This window comes from Vulpes vulpes, chromosome 7 (assembly GCF_048418805.1).
Source record: "Vulpes vulpes isolate BD-2025 chromosome 7, VulVul3, whole genome shotgun sequence".
Lineage (NCBI taxonomy): Eukaryota > Metazoa > Chordata > Mammalia > Carnivora > Canidae > Vulpes > Vulpes vulpes.
This window is the reverse complement of record NC_132786.1, coordinates 116399759-116423381: the sequence shown is the minus strand read 5'-3', so window position 1 is coordinate 116423381 and position 23623 is coordinate 116399759. Positions and strand designations below refer to the sequence as shown.

The following is a 23623-nucleotide window of genomic DNA, read 5'->3' as shown; positions in this document are numbered from 1 at the left end:
GTGGCATAAGTTATCCCACACTTATCAGCTATATATCCTGCCCCAGACCTGAAATTAGACATTTCTCGAGGCAGGTGGTGGTTTCTTTTTCTTCAGTTTCTTTTAGTTGGAAATTATATTTAAAAAGCCAAAATGGGTGACTTACATTATTTTATTTGTAATAAAAATGAAATAAATTTTATTTCAAAGCAGTAACTTTAGAATCTAGTATTTATTTAGGTAAAAAATAAACCTATAATTACTTGTTTTATTTATATTTTAAGCTCACTTTAAAATTACTTATATAAAAGAAAATGCACACATTTCATTATAAGTATACCTAAAATTAGATTAATAACAGTACAGCAATGTTTCATTTTTCTAGGTGGCACAATTTATATTCAAAATTTCCCAGAAAGTTTGAAATGAGGGATATAAATGAAATCTCAAATGTTTTCATATGTATTCAAATAAGAATATCAATTTCATCAGAGTTGCTATAGTAAAAGCTTTGAAAAAACTTTTGGAAATGTGATGGTTTGATAAGAGCTGTCAAATCTGAGTTTTAGCTTGGAATAAGTGAAGGGCTATAATTTCAAGTGTTAGCAGACTTTGGTGTGGGAATGCATAATATTGAGTAAAATGAATGCAAAATGCTATTTGGCAGCAATTCTCAAAGTGAGGTTGGAGAAACCTTGGGGTTACTGAGACCCTTTCTCGGGGGGTTTGCAAGGTCTTCCTCTTTTTAACTAAGAATTTGAATAAGGGCTGCTTTTCTTCATAATATCCCTAGCTGTAACAACATCTTGCAACAGATTGAATGCAGAAGCAGAATGTGGGAATTCACCTGCTTCCCTTAAGCCTGATAATAAAGAGATTTGCAAAAAATGTAGAAATTTTTTTAAAAAAATTAGTCATTGGGATGCCTGGGTGGCTCAACGGTTGAGCATCTGCCTTTGGCTCAGGGCGTGATCCTGGGGTCTGGGATTGAGTCCTTCATCAGCATCCTTGCAGGAAGTCTGCTTCTCCCTCTGCCTATGTCTCTGCCTCTCTCTGTGTGTCTCTGATGAATAAATAAATAAAATCTTTAAAAAAAGTAGTTATTATTTGAAAATGTTCATTATAGTAACATGTAATGGGTTTATTATTTAAAAAACAAATTAAACACATCTCTAAAATTTTTCTTAGTTTTTAATACAGTTAATATAGACATATATAACCCATACAGGCTAAAACCTTTTTAAAGCTCTCAGTTTTAAGAATGTAAAGAGATCTTGAGACCCAAAAGTTTGTTATTTTATTTTATTTTATTTATTCATGAGAGAGATATATATAGAGAAAGAGAGAGGCAGAGACATAGAGAGAGAAGCAGGCTCCATGCAGGGAGCCCGATGTAGGACTTGATCCTGGGACTCCAGGATTGTGCCCTCAGCTGAAGGCAGACACTCAACTGCTGAGCCACCCAGGCATCCAGACACCCAAAAGTTTGAAAACGTCTGTGATATCTTGGACTGTTTGCTTACTAATTGTAAGTATGTGTGATTAGAAATAAATTTTAAATATAAACATATTCATAGAATTTGTAAATTTAATTATTTCAGGTTAACCTTGCTTAAATATCTCCTTCAATATTAGACATGTCTAACCATACTTTAATTTTGTACCTTATTATACATATATGATTCATTTTCTCTCTGATGACATTAATGCCACATGGAGGACTGTTCTTTTTTTTAAATTTATTTTTATTTAGTTTTAAAAAGATTTTATTTATTCATGAGAGACATATATATATAGAGAGGCAGAGACATAGGCAGAATGAGAAGCAGGCTCTATTCAGGGAGCCCGATGTTGGACTTGATCCTGGGACTCCAGGATCACGCCCTGAGCTAAAGGCAGATGTTCAACCGCTGAGCCACCCAGGCGTCCCTGGAGGACTGGTCTAATATTAGAAGACAAATCATTGTATCTCAACTCCATACATAGAGCCAAATATTCACTTTAGAATTTAATTGATGGATTTGAAGAAAGTGGGATGTTCTGAGGATTTACCCCAGCTTCATTTTTTTTAACAGACTATTTTTTAGAGCCAGTTTTACAGAAAAATGGAGCAGAAAGTATAGAGTTCCAACATATTACCTGACCCCACATTTGCACAGCTTCCTCAACTATCAATATCCCAGTACCAAAGTGGCACATTTGTTACAATCAATGAACCTACATTGACACATCATTGCTACTAAGAGTCTGTAGTGTATGGTTATAGTTCATTCTTGGTAGACAAATTATAATGTGATGTATCATAGAGAATATTTTCACTGCCCTAAAAATCTGTGCTCCACATATTCTTCCCTTTCCGCAGCCCCTCGACCTTTGGCAATCACTGATCTTTTTACTGTTTCCATAGTTTTACCTTTTCCAGAATGGCACATACTTGGCATCATACACTATACCACAGCCTTTCCAGGTGACCTCAGTTTCTTAAGCACATTTGATGAATCTTAGTGACAAAGTCCAGTCAGACTTAGCAACACCCTTTGTATGCTAATTAACTTTCATTATTATTATTATTTTTTAAAATCATACTTACCTGTCTTTGTTATTTATCCATGTATATTCCATTCCAGAAGTTCAGCTAATAATGGCCAGGAACTCCATCTATTTAAATTTGGGGTCATCCAAATTGATTATTAATTATTAGTACTGTTAATCTAAAAAAATAAAGCAGCCACTTACTTTATCAGCAAAATGGGTTTATTTAGGAATAGTAGAGAATGATTTGGAACATGCAAACTGTGGCAAAAACTACAGGCAAATGCAACAAAGGAGAGGAGAAGAAGGAGGAAGTCAGGAGGTGTTGCTTTCAATGTAAAACCAATGGAAAAAAAGCAAGAGTGCAGAATGATGATGGTTTCTCACGGGCTGGGCTCCTCTTTTCTTGCGGGAGATGCAGTGTACCTCTTTCCCTGGGAAGGACTGTCATTGATGATTCTTTCCTGTGGAGCGTTGCTTTGTTGGGGCCTGTAGAACAGGCTACAGTGTAGCCTCCCAACTCCACTTTAGTGAGGTTTCCCTTTATTAATTTTTACAAGGCCAGTGCAGTCCAGTCCCATTTACAGATGGGTCACAACTGCTATTTGATGAGGGTGGTCCTCACAGCCAAGTGCTCGTGGAATTAAATCCTTGAGCATTGGCAGAGAAGAGCTTGCCCTACAGTAATTATTTCAGTGACGAATGAGAAAAACTACAAAACTGGCACATACCCTCTTTGCAGGAAAGCAATTTTATTCTCAGGAGACGCTAGGGGTTCTAGTTACTAGGTCGTTGGAGTCTCTGAGAAGGTTCTTAAACCTTTAGGATTAATTTTGAGCCAAAGAACCAGAGCATCTGGTACTAATAGTTTGCATTAAATGATTTGAAAATGCACAGGGTGGTTTGTCAGTATTCATAAGATAAAGACAGAAGGAATAAGGGATATATATATATATATAATTGGGGGAGGGATAAACGAGAGAATAAGTATTTTAGGCCTGTTTGGTAGGTTTAGGTTTCACTTTGTAGTTTGTCATAACCCTGTCGAGTTTCAAGACAAAAGCTAAGGCGTGAAACTCCAGCTTTACCAAAGGAAAACCACCTGTTTTGGATGATTCCTTCTGGCTTGCGTAGAGAATGCAAAACTGAAATAGTTTTCCTGTGCACTCTAGAGTAGAAAAACCACCCGAGGGGGAGCACTGGGAGGGCTCTTTGCCCTCTGGACTGTGCGCTCCAAGGCACCGCTGGGGTCTCCGTTTCGTGACCTCTAGGAAGGCGGGGAGCCGGGGACACGGTTGCACGGAGTTCCAGGTCTCGGTTGCCCTCCCTGGCGCTCAGCGCGGTGCAGACCAGAGAGAAAGGGCGCGCGAGCTTCTGGCTGGCTGAACCGGTGACCTTTTTGGATCCGCTCGAAATCCAGGCCGGGTTTTGGGCTTAGCCCAGGCGGAGCGGGAGGGGGCGGGGCCGGGGTTCCGCCGGGGGCGGAGCTTCGCGCGGCTCCCGCGCGCCGCGGAAGGGGGCGGGGCTTGCCGCGGGTGGAGGGCGGGGCCAGCGTGGGGCCTTCCCACACCCCCCCCGGGCCGAGCTGCGCAGCGGGTGCGGAGGGCGGGAGCCCCGCGGAGGGTCGGGGGGGGCTGAGAGGCCGGCGGGGGGGGCCGGTTCCCGGGGCGTCGGCGCCCGGCGGGGCGGGAATGCCGGGAGGCTGAGGGCCGCCCGGCCGCGGGTCCGGCGGTGTCGCGAGCATGTGGGCGCGCGCGTGTTTGTCCGAGGCCCGCGCGGCCGCCCGCCCCCCGCGGCTGCAGAGCGGCCCCTGACGGCGGCGACACCGCGCGGGGGGGGGGGGCGGGGGAGGGGGAGGGGCGAGCTCGTGCCCCGCCCGGCGGGCGCCCCCGGGTCGCGCCCCGAGCCCGTCGGCCCCTGAGGGGGCAGCTCCGGCTCCGAGCCTGGCCGGGAGGGAGCGCTGTGGGGCCGTGCACTGTGGGGCGCGTGGCGGGAGTGCCTGAGGCGGGCCCGTCAGGATTTTAAAGCACCTGTCTCTGTCATTTTTACTTTTAGGGTTTTGGCCAAATTGGGCACAAAATAACCACTTACCCCTTCTCGCCGAGGAAGAGCGGGAGAAAGGGTAAGTAAGGGATGGAAGTAAGGCCGGGGTGGAAGGAGCCAGGGCTGCCCCGGGGGCGTGGGGGCCGGACGGCGGTTCCCTCAGGACCCGGGGCCCCTCGGCGGTCCTCGGCCGCAGCCCCAGGAGCCGGTAGAACTGGCCGGGACTCGGCAGCTCGGCCTGCACCCCTCGTGGCCACCTGACCTGACGGAGAACTGGCCTTAGCCTTGCCTCGGCTCTCCCCGGACTTGGATTCAGGAGAAGCACGGTCCTGCTTCTGTACAGGCGGGAGCCCCGCCCACAGACCTTCACATCTCATTTAGTCATTTATTTATTTTTAAAAAGATTTTATTTATTTATTTATTTATTTATTTATTCGTGAGAGACAGAGAGAGAGAGACAGAGAGGCAGAGACACAGGCAGAGGGAGAAGCAGGCTCCATGCAGGGAGCACGACACGGGACTCGATCCCTGGACCCCCGGGGTCACGCCCTGGGCCGAAGGGAGGGGCTAAACCCCCGAGCCACCCGGGCGTCCCTCAGATATTTACATTTTATTTTTATTAAAGGTTTTATTCATTTATTCATGAGAGACACAGAGAGAAAAAGAGAGGCAGAGACACAAGCAGAGGCAGGCTCCTCGCGGGGAGCCCGATGCGGGACTCGATCCAGGGTCCCCAGGGTCACGCCCTGGGCTGAAGGTGGCGCTAAACCGCCGAGCCACCCGGGCTGCCCAGATCTTTACATTTTAAAAAGAGACTCCTGTCAAAATTCTTTAGAACACCAAAGGGGAAGGTTAATAGCAATATGGTAACTGTTGAAATTCTTTTGGGTTCTTCTCACAGGCTCATAGAGGAAGGTTTTTTTTTTTTTTTTCCTTTGTTTTTGTTTTTGGTGTAGGAGGGTGACCTTACCAAGCCGGGCCTTTTGCTCGTGACTTTCACATCCATACCCTCTCACAGATACTCTGTTCACTTCTGGAAAGTAGCCACACAGCACACGGAAGCCCTTGGAGGTTTGCTCTGATTTTCAGTGTGATCGCTTTCATCGTTTTTTTTTTTTTTTTTTTTTAAAGATTTTATTTATTTATTCATGAGAGACACACAGAGAGAGAGAGAGAGAGAGAGAGAGAGAGGCAGAGACACAGGCAGAGGGAGAAGCAGGCTCCATGCAGGGACTCAATGTGGGACTCTATCCCAGGACTCCCGGGTCACGCCCTGGCCTGAAGGTGGTGCTAAGCCGCTGAGCCACCCAAGGATCCCTCATTGGTTCTTTTGTGCCCATTTTCCATCACTTCTCCAATATACTATCCTTTCTATCTTCTTACTGGCAAAATGAAGCACAGCTCCTCTGAGAAGTTTGGGAATACCTTATGCATCCTATGTGCTCCGTATAAACAAACATTTTAAATTTGTTAAAATTCAGGTTAGCCACAAGCAATGTAGCAAACCATTCTTAGATACTTAAGAAAGCTAGGATTGCTCTCTCTAGCCATTGGACGTTGGCTGCGTGTGCCCTGAATCTGTCTTCTTACTTGTCTGTACTCAAGTGATAGACAACCATATAGTTTATGAAAAACCAGAAAATAGTTGTTTATTGATGATAGGTCCATTCATTGATTCAGTAGATATTTATTAACTTTTGCTACCAAAGTGTGGGGCACTGATATATAGGTAAGATGGTAAAAATGATAACACTGGCTTTGGAGAAGGCCATTTGGAGCAGGCCTTTCGCCAGTTTTCTGTGGATTATTGGAATGCTTAAGTGTTAACGTATAAGACCTTTCCTATTGATCTTAGTCATGTGCAGGTCTGTACAGTGTTATGGGAGGACAGTACTATTTTTCCACCTTCTAGGACTTTCAGAGATAAACTTTCAAGGATTAATGACCATGGTGATTTGTGTCCTGTTTTAGAATAGTGTTACTGGACAGAAAATTAGTTCCGAACTCAGGTTTGGCTGCTGGCAGCTTGAAAATCGATACTTGAGAGACAAGTGGGAAGGGAAAGTTTGTTTTATTTGGGAAGCCAGCAGACTGAGAGGATGATGGACTGATGTCCCAAAGACCATCTTCCCTGTCCAGGTGAAGCTGGAGAGTTTTAAAGGGGAGGTGCTTAAGACAGGAGAAGCTGGGGCCCAGGCAATTTGTGATATGTGGACATGACCCTGAACTGATTTGCTGGTATCAGGGGCAGCTGTTTTCAAATGTGATTAGGTGCTATCTTCTGGGCAAGTTTGGTCTTTCACTCCCCAAGGCCAGTGGTTTGCAAATCTCAAGGAAATTTAGGTTAGTTTGGTTACAGACCAAGGGACTTAGGTCGGCAAGCAAGGAGTGCATAAGCTTGAGGCAAGTTAACCCTTAAGACAGATTGGAGTACCATTATAATGTGTTATGGTCATTTTCTAGTATAATAAATGTACCAGTATAAAAATGAGATGAGGCTAGTATGTTGAATCGTCCAATAAAGATGACATAAGATAAGAAAACATGGAGAGTGGTAAGGATGATGCACTTAAGAAAGATACTAGATTGTTCACTTGTATGAGTTTCTGTACATTTAACCTCATTTTTTATTGAAGATAACTTTTTCTGGTTACAAAGGATATCTAAGGTTAAAAAAGTTACTTAAATATGAGTCTTGCAGGGATATAAAAGTAGAAAGTCTCTTATGAACTTACATGAGCTCTCTCAACTATTTGTGTTTATTTCTTCAACTTTTGTTTCATGATTTTATGTTACTATATGGCAAAATTGTAAATTTCTTACTTTTACCTCCATATTCTTGGCTATGTCCCCATAGGGAGCTCAACCCTCAGTCCTCACATAGAAGTAGCATGTCTTTTAGAGTCTTTTAAACTTGGGTTTGAGTTCTGGCTCTTATCTCATTAGCCCTACAACTTTGTACCAGTTAAAACTTTGCTCCCTAACTTCTCAGCAGTCAAAACAGAACTTTGAGCATATTAAAAAGTGTGCAAAAACCAGCGTCTGGCATATAGATACTGTTAATTTCCCCTCCCTTTTTATCTGGTCACCTATCACATTCTTAATGATCTTCTTTGCAATTGAAACAAGACATCTAGTACCTAACTTTCCTGAAGGTAGGTGTTTGCATTTTCACAGTGATCACCCTGTTTTATCTGATCCTGGAAATTTCTGGGACAAGGACTGACACCTGATGTGGTTTGAATCCCACCCCCCCCCCCCTTTAAAATCATTTCCGTAGCCATGCCTAAGAGTGTCAGCTTGAAAAATGAAGGGAAAGAGTTTCTATAAATATGTTTAAAAAGCTCTGACACTGTTCCTAATGTGGGGAAGACATACTACCACATTTAGCTGAGTGCTTAAATTTAGGATTTCTATTTCAGAAATGTCTTTGGTTTATAAGAATTACAATAAAAATGCTGATGCTTCATGTCCAAACTGTCATGATTTTGCCAAGTTGTGGGTTTAATATACAGTTAAGCTGCGTATTTAGTGTATCTAATACAGCTCTGGAAGCCAAGAAAGACAAGTCCACAGACATCAGATTTTACACCAGACATCTGGTTTCACTTTGCTAAGGAGTACATTTTGTCAGTAGATTATAGGCATATCAGCTGTACTGCTGTGGTTTGTGGCATTCTATCATAAGCTCTGGTCTACAGGGTTTAGTGTGATGTTTTATTCAAATGACAGCACACTGTAAACGAGCACCTGGTCAGATAAGCACAGTTCCCACAGGTGTCTTCTAGTGTCATTGTTCTTACAGGTTAACAAGGTAAAATAGTTTCTATCCTTGGTGATTTTTTATGGACGGAAAATATATTTAAAGAAAAGCCTCACTTAAGAGCCCATTTTATTCTGAAAAGTCATTTTCAAGTCCATTTTTTGTTTGTGATGTTGAACAGTGTACATATAGGAATAAAATAACAAATAACATTTGGATTTCCAGATCAGGATGCCAAAGCTATTTCTTTTACTTGTTTATTTATTCTTTGTTTTTAAAAAAACTACGCTGAGATCAAGAGTTGGATGCTTAACCAACTGAGCTACCCAATTGCTCCACCAAAGCTATTTTAACTCATTGTATGCCCATTATGTATTCATGGTACTATAGACTTTAGCCAGTATTTATAATAGTATTTTAGAGAATAATATATTCTGAGTTCCAACCTAGAACAGCTAGACCACAGCTCTCTTCATTTTTTTTCCCCCCAGCACAACTCTCTTTATTTTGAAGTAGTCAGGAGTATGGAAATACTCTAGAGGCTATTATCTCTGAGTTTTCAAGTAGGCTCTGTGATTTCTTAGCTGTGATCTTGGATTCTTCATCTGTAAAATGGGATAATTACTCAGGATTACTCAGATTTAATGTTTGTAAAGTAGTAGCATGATATCTGGTACAAAGCTAGCCCTCAATAAATAGTAGTTTCATTTCTTTCCTCTAGGTCCTTGCCACAAGAACAACGATTGTCAACCCCCTAACCCCTGCCTTACGTCTCAGACTAATCCACTGGAAGGACTTGTGGCTCTAGTAGAGGGAAATTACTCCTGAAATCTGGGATTTAATAATGGGGGCTGGGAAAAGGCTATGGAGAATAATGACAAAGGGGAGGAGTGGTGAACTGACAGAGGAAGGTGCCAATCTTAGTCTATGGACTTAGGCTGAAGAATTACATGACTTGAAAGAACCACCTTTATCTCTGGCCTTTCAGTTGATCTTTTGTTAGCTGCTCCATTAGAGACTCTTAACTTCTTATTGCTTGCTTAGTCTATTGATAAGTTCTTTTTTTTTCTTTTTTTTGTTACCTTGATAACATCTGAATAATAATTTCTTTCTTTTCTTTTCTTTTCTTTTCTTTTCTTTTCTTTTCTTTTCTTTTTTTTTTTAATAGGTGGGACTTAATAATAGATTCTATACTTCGTTTAGATCTGGACTTTTTCTGTACTTGAAGTCCAGTTGATCTTCTTGTCCTTTCACTGGCTTACAGTTCATTAATTTTTTTTCTTTTAAACTCTATGCTATGTACATTGAACTTATGCTGAGAATATAAAAATAAAGCCACTGTCTTTGATCAGGGATCTTCTAGTAGAATTGTGGACATCTTGACCAACAGTTCAAATATTGTGTGCTATTTGCCATAATGAAGATAGAAGTACAAACGAAGGCTAGCAGGAGCTCTTGATCCCTGATGGAAATGCCGGGGAGGATTTTAGCAGTGGTTATGTTTGAGCTGAATCTTGAAAGTTGAGTAGAAGTGGGCTAGTTGACAAGCAGCAGAGAGCATTTCCACTCAGGGCTAATAGCATGAGTAGTTGTATGGCATGATGAGGGCATAGTGTGTTCAGGGAGCTATATGTAGGTCAGTTATATTAGAGTGTGAAGGGCAAAGTCAGGAATGAAAGGAGATGAAACTGGATAGCTAAGTCAGGGCACACTTCTGTGCCACGTGCAGCATTGTGAGCGACTTGAAAGGTCACTGAAATCAGTGTGCTGGGTTGATTGGTGGTGGAGTGAGGAGGTGTCAGATGGGGAGGCAATATTGGCGATCTAAGCCGACAGTGCATTAATATGGATAATGGAAACCTAAGAGCAGAAACAAGGCTGGAAGTAGTGGGGATACTCAGAAATGAGAATGTTTAGGAAAAATATTTAGAAGGAGGGAAGATTGGTTGGTTTTTGTGACTGAATGTATCAGGAATGGGAGAGTGAGGATGCTGGAATAGATAGCTGCCAGGTTTCCTGGTAGTGAGAGGGAAGAGCAATGAGGAAGCAGGTCTGAGGAGCAGCTGATGATTTTAGGTTGGGACATGTGATTAAATTACTTGCAGGACATATCCTTGGTGAGTTGGGGCTGTCTAGGAGGCAGTTGGCTATAGGATCTTGGAGCATCACAAGAGATCTGGAAGCTGGAAATGCAGATTTCTGGGAGCTTACTATATGGAGAGTAATTGAAAGTGTTGTGGGTAAGGACAAAAGTACTTAGAGGAGCTACATAGAGAAAAGGGCTCAAAGTAAGTCCTGGAGAATATTGAAATTTTAGGGATAAACCCAAGACAGAGACAGCTATAAGGACGCTGAAGGGGAGTGGCGAGAGAGGCTGGGAGGAAGGAGAAAGCACAACTTTTCAGGCCAACTTGCAGAGTTTAAAGAAGTAGAACCCAGTTAAAAATGGAATGCTATGAATCATCAAGTATGATGAGGATTGTAAAGTGCCTGTTAGAAGTCGGTGGTTCCTTTGGACTTGTGGGAGTGGAGACTACAGTGTGTGGCTAGATGAGTGAACAGGAGGGGAGGAGTGAGGAGAGAGTAGGTATGGCTAGGCTCCTCCTTAGAGATTTTGTCTTCATTGATCTTCACTCCAGAATTTTCAAAGCTCGCCAAGGGATTCTAATATGTGTCTCAGGAGGGGAACCACTGTGGCAGGGTCTTTTTTTGAGGGGAGAGGTAGCATGTATGTATGTATGCTGAGAGGAAGGAACCCCACAGACAGGGAGATGTTGAAAAGGTGGTTGCCTGTAATTACTGTTCTTTGAATAAAAATCATTTTGTCACTGTCTTTGCCTAATCTTCCCTTTAAAACAAACAAAATTCATACCTGACCCTACCCTTCAATATCCTATTTACCCTTTTTTCCTAGTCCAGAGTTCCACTGCTAACTTGCTCTCTCCACATCTTGCCTTTTTGCATAATTCCTAATCTCTAATCCACTTGTGGGAGGAAAAAGTCCCCTTTCTTTTATTAAAAACTGAAAAATTTCTTTCTTTTTTTTTTTTTAAAGATTATTTGCTTATTTATTCATGAGAGACACACACAGAGAGAGAGAGAGAGATAGGCAGAAACACAGGCAGAGGGAGAAGCAGCCTCCCTGCAAGGAGCCTTATGTGGGACTCCATCCCAGATCCCAGGATCACGCCCTGGGCCAAAGGCAGACGCCCAACCCCTGAGCCACCCAAGCATCCCAAAAAACTGAAAAATTTCAAAGGAATATGTACTAGGAAGCCAAGGGGGAGTTAACCATGCCAAACATAAAGCATGATCTGATTTAGCAGATTTATTAATATCTGCTATCATCAAGGCTTTAAGATGTATAAGATGGAAAGATACATAAGATGGGAAGGATGAATGAGAGAGATCCTGCCCTTAAGGACTCCTCAGGTCAGGGGGAGAAATGGCTGTGTAAGTAAATGACATAGGCAATGTGTTATAGAGGTTCAAAGTAAGATGGATGCAAAAAATGGCCTGCTTTGTTTTGTGTGATCTGAAGACTTCACATAGGAGGTAACACTTGAACTAGAACTTGCAGTGGAGTTAAGGTATGGGATGATGAGGTTCAAGAGTGGGATTGAGGGAATAAAGTACTCCTTGGTGACCCCATAATACTGGCAGAGTGGGTTTGAGTTTTTCATCCCTTCTTCCTCTTTGTTCTTTTTGTTTTATTGAAGAGATTTGTGTCTTTCAGGGAGTTTTGGGAAATAAAGTTTCCCAGAGTAAGTTGGGAAGTTTCCCAATGTAAGTTTCAGTTTATATATAGAGATACCTGCATTTCTCCTTTTGCAGTCTAAGCTTTCTGTGAATTTACCACTACTGGTTATTATATGCTAGACAGCTAAAACAGACCAGAGCAATTAAATCAGAGTCTCTGGGGATGATGTTCAGGTACTAATATTTTTCAGAGTACTCCCAGGTGTTCTAATGGCAGCCTGGGTAGAGAACCATTGGGCTAAAATATGGTGCAGAAGAAAAGTCTGGGACTTGGAGCTAAAAAGTTATAATACTTTTATACTTAAGAATTTATAGACTCTTTTTAATAGCATGTATCCTCAGTTAAGTTACTTAGACTTCTCTTAGCCCCATCATCCTTTGGAAAATGGGAATGGTAGTAAACCTGTCTTACTTGTAGGATTGTGTGGGTCAAAAGAGGTAGATGTGGTTGTGACAATGAAATATTCTGTTGACTTTCTCCAGGAGTAGACAGGCTAAGAGCTAGCCACCTGGTCCTGCAAGGTAGTAATCATTTTATGGATTGGGATTTAAGACTTCACCATCATGAACATTTTGATGCTATATTATACTACATTTGCATAATGCTAAAATGTTGAAGACCTAAAGCAAAAATGCACATCCTTTAAGCAATCAGCTGTTGAGCATTTCTTGTCTGACATGTTAAGTTCTGTTTAAAATTATACCGATGTTTAAGATTGTAAATTATATAAATATTTTCAATGTCTGTAATGTGATTTTTGAGTATTAAATGCTCTAAATATGTTTTTATTTTAATTTTTAAATTTTTTAAATTTTTATTTTTTAAAGATTTATTTATTTATTCATGAGAGACACAGAGAGAGAGGGAGAGGCAGAGGCATAGGCAGAGGGAGAAGCAGGCTCCTCATAGGGAGCCCAACACGGGACTTGATTCCAGATCCCAGGATTACACCCTGAACCGAAGGCAGATGCTCAACTGCTGTGCCACCCAGGCATCCCAGGTTTTTATTTTTAAAATCGGTACATTAAAAAAGCCCAAAAAGCCAACAACCAGAAATCTTCCAGAAGACAGTAAAAACACAAAGTACCAAGGAACACATGAATTCAATTTTATTGCAGGTCTCCTCATGTCTGTCAAGTATATAGGGACATGTGCTGTGTCTTTTTTTGGGGGGGGGGAAGGGGGTACCTGATATATTGGTGGTGGTGGTATAATCACATAGGAATGATCATGCTTATGGTGCTATAACTTATTTTTACCTGAGAAGTAATATTGTTTAATGGCAAGAATGAACCTAAAGCCGAGAGATGAGATTCCAGACCTGGTTTCCCTGCCCACTCCTAAATGGTAGTAGATAAGTTAGTTTCTCTGAGCGTCAAATGTTAAATTGGGATGCATTAGTTCTATGTTGCTTTGTAACATAATAAAAAATTCAGTGGCTGAAAACAACAATAATTATTTATTATATCATGTTTGCTGTGGGGTCAGCACTTTGGGTGGTTCTGGCTCAGGATCTCATGTGGTTGCTGTCAGATGCCAGCAGGAGGTACATTTATTGGATGACATACCTGAGGCTAAAAGGTTCACTTCCAAAGTGCCCACTCACATTGGCTGGCAAGCTGGTGGTCACAGGTTCCTCTCTACAAGGGGCTTTCCATGGGGCTGTCCTCATCATGGGACCTGGCTTCCCTAGAGTGACATACGGGAGACCAAGGTGGAAACAGTAGTGCCCGATGCCTGGGTGGCTCAGTGGTTGAACGTCTGCTTTCAGCTGAGGTCGTGATTCGGGGGTCCTGGAATGGAGTCCCACATTGGCTTCCCTGCAGGGAGCCTGCTTCTCCCTCTGCCTCTCTCTCTGTAGTGTCTTTTATGACCTATCCTTGGACATTGTACACCATTTTTGATGTCTTACTGGTCTCAGAGGCCCACCCTGATTCAGAGTGAAGACTACACAGGATATGAGGCATGGATCATTTGATCATCTTGGGGGCTTGGCTGCTTGATAGGGTAACAACCTCTACCTGGCATAGCATAGATTTGAGTTTCAGTGAAGAATTTATGGAAAATCATTTGTGAAACATTAAAGTAGCAGATAGATTTTTCAATTTTTTCATATCTTCTAGTATAGAAGTAGTACATCTCATGGGAGAAAATTATAAACAAAACAGTAACCATAGCAAGAACCTGTTGGTCAACTGAGTGACCACAAGTTTTATGCTAAGCAGTCTGTCTCTTTGATGCAATCTCTGAATCTCTGTTTTTGTATCTCTCTTTTGGCATTTTCTCTACTCTGTCTGGATTATAGTCATTTACAGAGGTGTCTTACCCTGTATTGGGCTGGAAACTTTTAACGTAGGGGCTGCATCTTACTCTTCATTGTCTTATGGCACCTTTAACTTAGTGCTTGTTACTTCATTGGTGTTTAATTTCTATTAGCTGAACTGAATTGGATCACTAGCACGACTGCAGTCTTTATGCCTCCCCTGAAATTTCAGATGCAGAGTCATTATTTGCTCAGGTGGAATTGATGGTGGTGGTGGCTCCTGCCAGAACCATCTTTAAGCCTAATGGGTCCCTGATTTACCACTATTGCCTTTAACCTCTCCTTAATGACTTAATACTTGGATATGTCAGGTGCTTAGCCTATTCTCATTAAAGGCCAAAGCAAGCAAGGACGCACACCCCACAGTCATTCCTGTATGACGGTTTCAAAATCGCATTGTACTGCTGCTCGGCTTGGTAACTCATAGCAGGTTTTTGACTTCTCAGATTAAGAATACCTAGAAGATAAAAGTGTACATCTTTCTTCCATGTAATAAATCATAAAAATTTAATCTTTGCAGTTTTATCCAAAAGTTTATCTTGAGAGCTAGGTCTTTGTAATGGCACTTTGACACACACTCTTTTATATATCTTTCTTTTGAAAAATGTTTGTAGCATTTATGGTCAGCTTTTGAAAAATCATCTTGCTTGTAGCTGGAGGATACATAGTAAACACATCAAGTTGTAGTGTTCTACTTTTAGAATAGCGTATAGCAAAGACTTTTTTTAAAGAAGGGAAATGTTTGTAATATCTTTTACATTTTAGGGTAATTTCATTTCATATGGTTTTCACATTATGTAGACCAGTAAATTCAGAGCAACTCAGTATTGTTTTCTCCTTTTTTGCTCTCTCATGTGGATTTTCCTCTTTAGGAATTCTTTACTTCCTTCTCCTTTACCTTCCTTCTCCATCTGTTGTCTGTACCATACTTTCTCCTTGTCTTGGGACTTAGTCTACCAATGTCATGTTTGAGGATGAGTGGGCTATGAGGGGCAGAGCAGGCAATGTGAGGAGACCTGGGTATATTAAGAAGAGTTCAACTGAAGGTTAGGGTTCATGGTTAAAGATGTTTTTGCTGAGTAGATAGTGGACTTACAGCAACAGGTGGCAGGAAAAGATTAGAGTTGCCACAGATAAGTTGTCTTAATTTTTAAAATAGATTTTTTTTTTTTTTAGTGCAGTTTCAGGTTTACAGCAAAGTTTGAGTGGAAGGTACAGATATTTCCCATATACTCCCACCCGTACACATGCATAGCTTCTCCATTATCAACATTTCTTAGCAGAATGATGTATTTATTACAACTGGTGAACCAACACTGACACAGTATTATCACCTAAAGTCAGTATTTAGAGTTCACTCTTTGTGTTGTACATTCTAGTGTACATTTGAATAAACATAACATGTATCCCCCATTATAATATACAGTAGTTTCACTGCCCCAGAGTCTACTGCTCTGCCCTCATTAACCTCACCCTGCTAACCCCTGATAACCATAGATCTTTTTACAGTCTCCCTAGTTTTGCCTTTTCCCAGAAAGTCATCTAGTTGGAGTCATAGAGTCTTACTTCCTTAAATTTTAGTTTGCCTGGTATAGCAGAGTATTTATAAAGCATTTTGGTATTTTTCCAAGAGTGTATTTGTTTAATAAGAGTTTTATTAGTGCCAGATTCAAATATTAAGTAATTATTATTTAGTTTCATTTAATAATATTTAGTATCGTTATATAAAGATAGTTGGAGGCACTTCATAAACTAATTAGCTTTTTTATGAGTCGATTTCTCATGTGTAAGAGAAGTACTGTAGTCTGAACACTTGAGTTATGACAGTAATAACTAAGTTTGAGATTAATAGTTTGAGATGTGTGTCATATATGACTGCATGATGTTAATATTCTAAACATTTCATTAAAACCTTTGTTTTAAACTAAAACAATAGACATTAAATTTCTAGACTTTATTTATTTATTTATTTATTTATTGTCAATATATTCCCCATTTTTACTGGGCATTAAGCTCTCTTGTTGGGGAAATTTAGAGAGATTTTTTTTTTCCCCAAGGAAAACTTTGTTCTCTTTAGAATGCATTGAGAAGAAAGGAGTGTCCTTGTCTTCTACAGCTTTAGACTTTATTTATTTTTTAAAAAGATTTTACTTATTTACTCATGAAGAGACAGAGGCAGAGACATAGAGAGAAATAGGCTCCATGCAGGGAGCCTGATGTGGGACTCAGATCCCGGGACTCGGGATCATGCCCTGAGCTGAAGGCAGGTGGTTAACCGCTGAGCCACCCAGGCATCCCACATTTCTAGACTTTAAAATGGTGATATATAGTGGAAAAAAAAAGTGGTTTTATTTGAGTACTAGCTCTATCAGCAATGTGAATTAGAACTTGTCATCTCTGAACTTTTTTTTTTAAATGGAGATAACAGGTACTTTATAGGTTATTTTTGAGCCCTATGTGAGCCATTTGTTAAAATCCTATGTAAAGGGTTTTTTTTTGGGGGGGGGGGGGTGGGCATAGGAAAAGGAAGAGAGAAGAGTATCTTAAGCAGGTTCCAGGTCCAGCATAGAGCCTGATTTCAGGCTTGATCTTACAACCCTGAGATCATAACCTGAGCTGAAATCAAGAGTTAGATGCTTAACCAATTGAACCACCCAGGCAACACAAAATCCTATGTGAATTTTAACTCATTATAAAGAAATGTAAGGGATTATTCAGTTAGTAAGTCATACTTGGTTATTACATTTAATTTAAAAATTTTTTTTTTTGGTTTTGCAGACAAGTAATAAAGGGAAATAATAATTTGTGGTTAAGAAGGCAGTACTGCTGAAAAGTTGATTATTTAGCTGTGTCTGAGAAAAAATGCATTTTTTTCTCTGAATATGTCTTGTTGATTAAGCCTGCTTGTATCTTATTATGAAAGATATTCACTTTGGGATATTCAGCTTGTGTGCTTGGCTCCTAATCGTATTTATTACCTAGTTGTTAGCTTGAGATATTAGTCTTCCTTCCAGAAGCACAAATTATATTGTTACCTTTTCTATAGAGTCAGCGACACAGTATTTGCTGTTTGTGGTAAGAAAAGGCTCGATTCTAAAGTTCTTGTGACCAATCTCTGTGTGATTAAAGCCACTAGGGCAAGGCAGAGTTAGGTAGAAAGATTTTGGAGGAAGAGACTACAAATAGTCTTATGAAATTGAAATCTTTTCTTTTTTAAAAAAATTTTTATTTATTTATTCATGAGAGACACAGAGAGAGGGAGAGGCAGAGACACAGGCAGAGGGAGAAACAGGCTCCATGCAGAAGCCCGATGTGGGACTCCATCCCAGGTCTCCAGGATCACACCTGGGCTGAAGGCGGCGCTAAACCACTGAGCCATCAAGGCTGCCCAGGAAATTGAAATCTTGGGGCAAGTGATAATATTAAATGCAATTCTTGTTTCAAAGTGTCCTTCTAGTTTAAAATACTTAGAAGAATGGTCAGTGACATACTAATGCATTATAGTTACAGAAAACTGTACACTTCTGAGTTTGAGAATGCTTGATGTTGTTCAGTTGAAAATAAAACTCTAATAGTCATGTCCTTTTTCATTAACATCTTTTTTATATTGCAATCTCACTTTTTGTATTTCTGCTAATTTAAAGTTCTTTTTTTATCTTCAAAATATATCATATGGTCAAAGACTTAACAAAGTGCTCTTTCCACCACATCTGTAGTCAGTATGCACACATTTATTGATTAAGTTCACTGTCTTTTATGGACATGAGTTGTCGTGCTCCAAAACAATAATAAGAGTAACATCAAAGATCACTCACAGATCACCATAACAATGATAATAATAATGAAAAAGTTTGAAATATTGTGACAATTACCAAGATGTGATAGAGATGTGTAGTGAGCAAATGCTGTTGAAAAATGGCACTCATACACTTGTTTGATGCAAGGTTGCCACAAACCTTCAATCTGTAAAAAAAAAAAAAAAAAAAAAAAAGGAATTATCTGCAAAGAATAGCACAATAAAATGAGATGCCTGTATAGCTTAATGTTCTAGAGACCACTGTCCATTCTAGGTTGACTTTCCCTACTCTGATATCCCATAGCACAGAATTCATTTACTTTTCTATAATATAGTAGACTTACTAAATAGTTGTTAAATCCATGCAGTCTTTTGTGTTTGTGGGGAGAGCAGAGAGATCATCTTGAACTAACCTTTGAAGGAACAAAGAACATTCCAAATAACAGATATGGTTTGAACAAAGCATAGAGGAAATACCTTCTTCCTAAATTTAGAACCAATAAGAAACTATTTTACTATAGTAAAAGGCCATTGGACATGTAGATTGAGGTTGGATTGTGAATGACCCAAATATTAGGCTTAGTAGTTGATCAGATTGACAAATAAAAAATTTTGAAAACACAATGTGTTATTGAGGATATAAGGAAATAGAATCATCATTGACAATGGGAGTATGGAGTTTTGCAGTTTTCATTGAGACTGGTTTGAAAATAGTTATCAAATGATATCTATTAATATACACATATAATTTGATTTCTTATTAGAATTTATTCTATAGATCTTGTACTTGGTTGAGATAATATATACTTAGGGATATTCTTTGTAATAATTGAAAACAACTTAAGTGCCCATTCTTGGGGGATTGGATAAATAAATTATAGTACATATAGTAATTGTTATATGTAGTAGTTGTTAAAAAGAATAAGGCAGTTTAAATATGCTGAAATGGAATAATTATTAAGTCATAAAGGTAAGGTGCAGAACAGTAGGTGTTAGTAGGTTAATATTTTGGAGGAGACTAAATTAAGATACATGTTTTCTTGTATATGCACAGAATATCTCTGGAGGGAATAATTAGAAAGAGCAAAATGCCTCTGGGAGTTGCAGGCAAACTGGGTTGGAAGGTTGTCTTATTTTCTATTATATATCCCTTTTTGGATATTTTGAATTTTTTATTATATACAAATTTTTTTTTAAAGGAAGAAGCACATTCAACTTAAAATGTATTTCTGTGTTACATGTGATCTACTCTGGAAAATTAGAGAATAGAATGGTGAATTAAAAAAAAACTCAGTTCATATATTTGATAAGGGCTTAATATCTAGAGTATATAAAAACTCCTATAACTAAAAAAAAAAAAAAAAAAAACTCCTATAACTCAACAACAAAAAACAAAAAACCCAATTAAAAAATGAACAAAGGGCTTAAGTAGACATTTCTTCAAAGTAGATATATAAATGGCTGAAAAGAACATGATAAGGTGCTTAGTATCACTTAGTATCACTTTTGTTAATCATTAGGAAAATGCAAATGGAAACCACAGTGAGACATATGAATTCACACTCATTAAGATAGCTACTATTAAAAAAAATAGAAAATAACGAGTATTGGTGCGGATGTGGAGAAATCGTAAGCCTTGTGTGCTTTAAATAAGAATATAAGATGGCTTAGCCGCTATGGAAAATAGTACGGCAGTTCCTTTGAAAATTGAAAATCGTCCTATTATGATCCAGCAATTCCACTTTTACAAATACATACAAAAGGATTGAAAGCAGGAGTGCCTGGTTGGCATAGTTGGTTAAGCAACCCACACTTGGTTTTGGTCAGGTCATCATCTCAGGGTCCTGGGATCGAGCCCTATGCTGGGCTTCGAACTCAGCACAAAGTCTGCTTGAGAGTCTCTCACTCCCTTTCCCTCTGTTCCTGCTGCTTGTGCTCTCTCTCTCTCTCAAATAAATAAATCTTAAAATAAAAAAAACCAAAAAACAATAGAAACAGAGCCTCTAAGACCCATGTTCATAGCAACATTAATCATAATAGCTAAAAGGTAGAAGCAACCCGAGTGTCCATGGATGGATGAATGGATAGACAAAATATTTACTAAGTGAAATAAGTCACAAGAAAACAAATACCGTATGATCCCGTTATGTGAGGTACATAGAGTAGTCAAATTCGCAGAAGAGAAAGTGAATGATGGTTGCCAGGAGTGGGGGGTAGGAGGGAATAAGGAGTTGTTTAAATGGGTACATAGCTTCAGTTTGTAAGATGAAAAGTTCTGGAGATTGGTTGCACAACAATGTGAATATACTTATCACTACTGAACTATATACCTAAAAGTGGTTAATATGGTAAATTTTAGATCATGTGTATTTTACCACAATTAAAAAAATATAACATATCCCCAACTCCCCCAAAAATAAGAACTCCTAGGTATAGTGGTGGGGAAGATGAGATGAATATGTAAATAAATGACTGTGATTCAGAGTATAATCTAAATGCCCACAATGAGGTATAAACAAAGCTTTGGGGTGCTACACATGGAGTGTAAGTAAGAGATTGGAGATTGCCTGTGACTTCACAAAATGGAGGGAGATTTTGAGCTTGTATTAGGAGACTATGGCATTGAGTGGAGAGATTGGAAAGAAATTCTAGGCTGAAAGAGTAGCATAAGTAAAGGTAGAAAGAAGGGGAAAGGAGAAGAGAACAAGAAGGGAACAAGATGGTGCTGGAAAAAAATCAGGTCAGATTCTCGTCTTTGATTTTTTTTTAAATTTTATTTATTTATTCATGAGAGACACAGAGAGAGAGAGAGAGAGGCAGAGACACAGGCAGAGGGAGAAGCAGGCTCCATGCAGGGAGCCCAACGTGGGACTTGATCCGGGGTCTCCAGGATCAGGCCCTGGGCTGATGGTGGCGCTAAACCGCTGAGCCATTCAGGCTGCCTTGTCTTTGATTGTTGAACCACATTTTTCCTACTTACTTTTGTCTCTTGTTTTGTGTGGGGTGTAAACCACTTTCAGGGCTCCTTTAATCCTTCTGCTGTTTTGTTTCTACCAAAGTTGATTCTGATTATTTCTGTCTTAGGGTAGTCACATTCCTTTCCCTGTAAAAAGCCCCTATTTTTGTCTGTCAAATGGAAAATTCCCCCTTCCCAACTTCTTTTTTTTCAACTTGTTCTACTTCTCTGTCGTACTGAGTCCTATTTGCTTCCTGCCATAGAGGCCATCTTTTCTTAGATTTCTTCCAGCCAATGGAGCAGAATATGTTAAGTACATAAAAAGCTAAAGACATTGTATTTCACAGTTTTTCCTTAAATGAATCAGTGTGCAATATAAATTCATTGGGCCTTATTGATTTTCTCCGCGACAGGTGAGGTATCTAATTTAGTTGTTTGGCTGATATGGCACTGTTTTGTCTCTGCATGCTATAACCTTGCTCTTCCACTCTTTTCATTAAAGAACTGAATTCATAGAGTTGATAGAACCATACTCAATTTTAAAGATAGAATTTGTCCTTTAGCCAGGCATTAGATTGCTCTGTTTGTTTCCTTGATCTCTTTTTCTTTCTAATTTTCAGGTGTTAAAGGCAATAAATGGGGATGATGTAGATTCTGACTTCATTTGTCTTGCTAATTTTAATCTCCTACTAGAAGTAGTGCAGCAAAAAAAAAAAAAAAAAATTGAGAAAAAGTATTTTCTGATCAGCTTCTATGAAAATACTTAATCAAAGTAGTCAAAGGGAAAAGATATATTCTCAAGGATTGCTACTTGATTATGGAATTAAAATTGTGAGAGTGATGATTTATCTCAAGTGTGATTATCTCTTGGGGAAAGTTTGCCATCCTATTAGCATTTATTTGCATATCTTTTACTTTTAACAAATATATGATTGGATCTGAAGATAGAAGACTACATTTACTCTTATACAAAATTTAATTTTATGGTAATACCGACTACCTAATTATTATCTTTGCTTTCAGTACTTTGAGGAGTCTGGTTAGAAAACATGTTGAAGTCAGTACTTTGGAATTAATCAGGGTGGTCCTGTTGGCTTACAGAGGGCTCATCTTGGCCCTTTGTCCGACAGAACTTTTAGATCTCCAGCCGCCTGGGTGGCTGCGCTCAGGGCATGATTCTGGAGTTCCCAGATGAGTCCCACATCAGCCTCCTTGTGGGGAGCCTCTGTCTGTGTCTGTCTCTCTGTGTGTCTCTGATAAATAAGTGGATAAAATCTAAAAACAAAAAACAAAAAACAAAAAACTAGTTCTCAAGCAAACTAATATGGCTGAATTGGAGGAGAATCATACTGGTAGGCCTTACCAATTGCAGTAGGTGACTGGGTTTGGGTAGTGGTGACATCAGCTCTGTATGTGAAAAGTGAAGCACACCAATATGGCTATGAATGTTTAATACTTAAGGTAACTACTGCAGAAAAAGTGGTGGTTTAAAATTAATTGCAGATTTTGTTGAAAAAATGTGGTTGATTTTTAAGTACTTGTTCTGTATTTGCTTTTATGTTTGCTGAAAATATTACACATGAAGACTATGCTTTAAACACTATAAAATGTTTTTCTACTATTAAGTAAATGATTGTGGCAAATGTTACATTTTAAAGGTCATGTTGATTTTGTGGCATTTCCAATTTTACATTTTATACATATAGTTGAATTGGTTTAGCTCCTAGTTGAGCGTTTAAAGATCTGGGTAATAAATGTAGAAGGGAAATCGCAAAAAGGCACAATGTTTTGGAATGCACGTATCCTGCAGCTTTCTTTCGTTTCCCCAGTGAAATTTCAAATTCTAAGAGCCAATTTGGGGAGCTGAAAGGATAGCACAGTAATAAGAGTTTTAGTACTTGGTAAGTCCAAAAACAACTCAGTGATATTTTTCTATTAATTGATGTTGTATATACAGATTTGTACTTTTCTTCCTTTTGTAAAACTCCTTTCCCAATTGAAAATTTATTAGAAATTAATGAGACTGAACATTTATCTTTTATATAGTGGATTGAACTAATTGTGTATTCAGGACACTGACATTAGTTGCATTTGAGGGCTGTAGTAGCAGTTATGAAATCAGTAACTCTTGTTATGTTTATTGGGAGTGGTGAATATTTACTGGGAGTGGCAACTACATGGGAGGCAGGGAATGTAGTACTCAAATGTATGGGCCATGGGGTCAGACAATCTGGATTTAGCTCTGGTACTTACTATCTGTGTGACCTTAGGAAGATTACTTAAATACTGTGAGCATTAGTTTATATCTCTCAAAATGGGATAAAAATAGGTTAATGGAAGAGATTAATAGAGGTAACAAAATAGAATAACAATTTTTATTTTATATTAATATAGCTATACAGTATTTTAAACAACACAAATGAATATTCTTTTCTAGAATGAAATTTTTATTTCATGGTTTCAAAATAGTT

The 23623-nt window shown here is 39.3% G+C and overlaps 1 protein-coding gene across 6 annotated transcripts in view; it reads left to right on the top strand.

Annotated features, from left to right (window-relative positions):
• Positions 1 to 4038: 4038 nt before the first annotated feature.
• IMMP2L (inner mitochondrial membrane peptidase subunit 2) overlaps positions 4039 to 23623 on the top strand; it is an 848028-nt gene continuing 828443 nt past the window's right edge. For 4 of the 6 annotated variants that reach the window (XM_072764768.1, XM_072764765.1, XM_072764766.1 and 1 more), the window contains exons 1-2: positions 4039 to 4107; positions 4567 to 4633. The gene's annotated coding sequence lies outside the window, so the exon portion shown is untranslated. Of the gene's footprint in view, positions 4108 to 4214; positions 4256 to 4566; positions 4634 to 23623 lie in introns of those variants that run through there. The other 2 variants (XM_072764770.1, XM_072764763.1) reach the window with 2 other exon arrangements.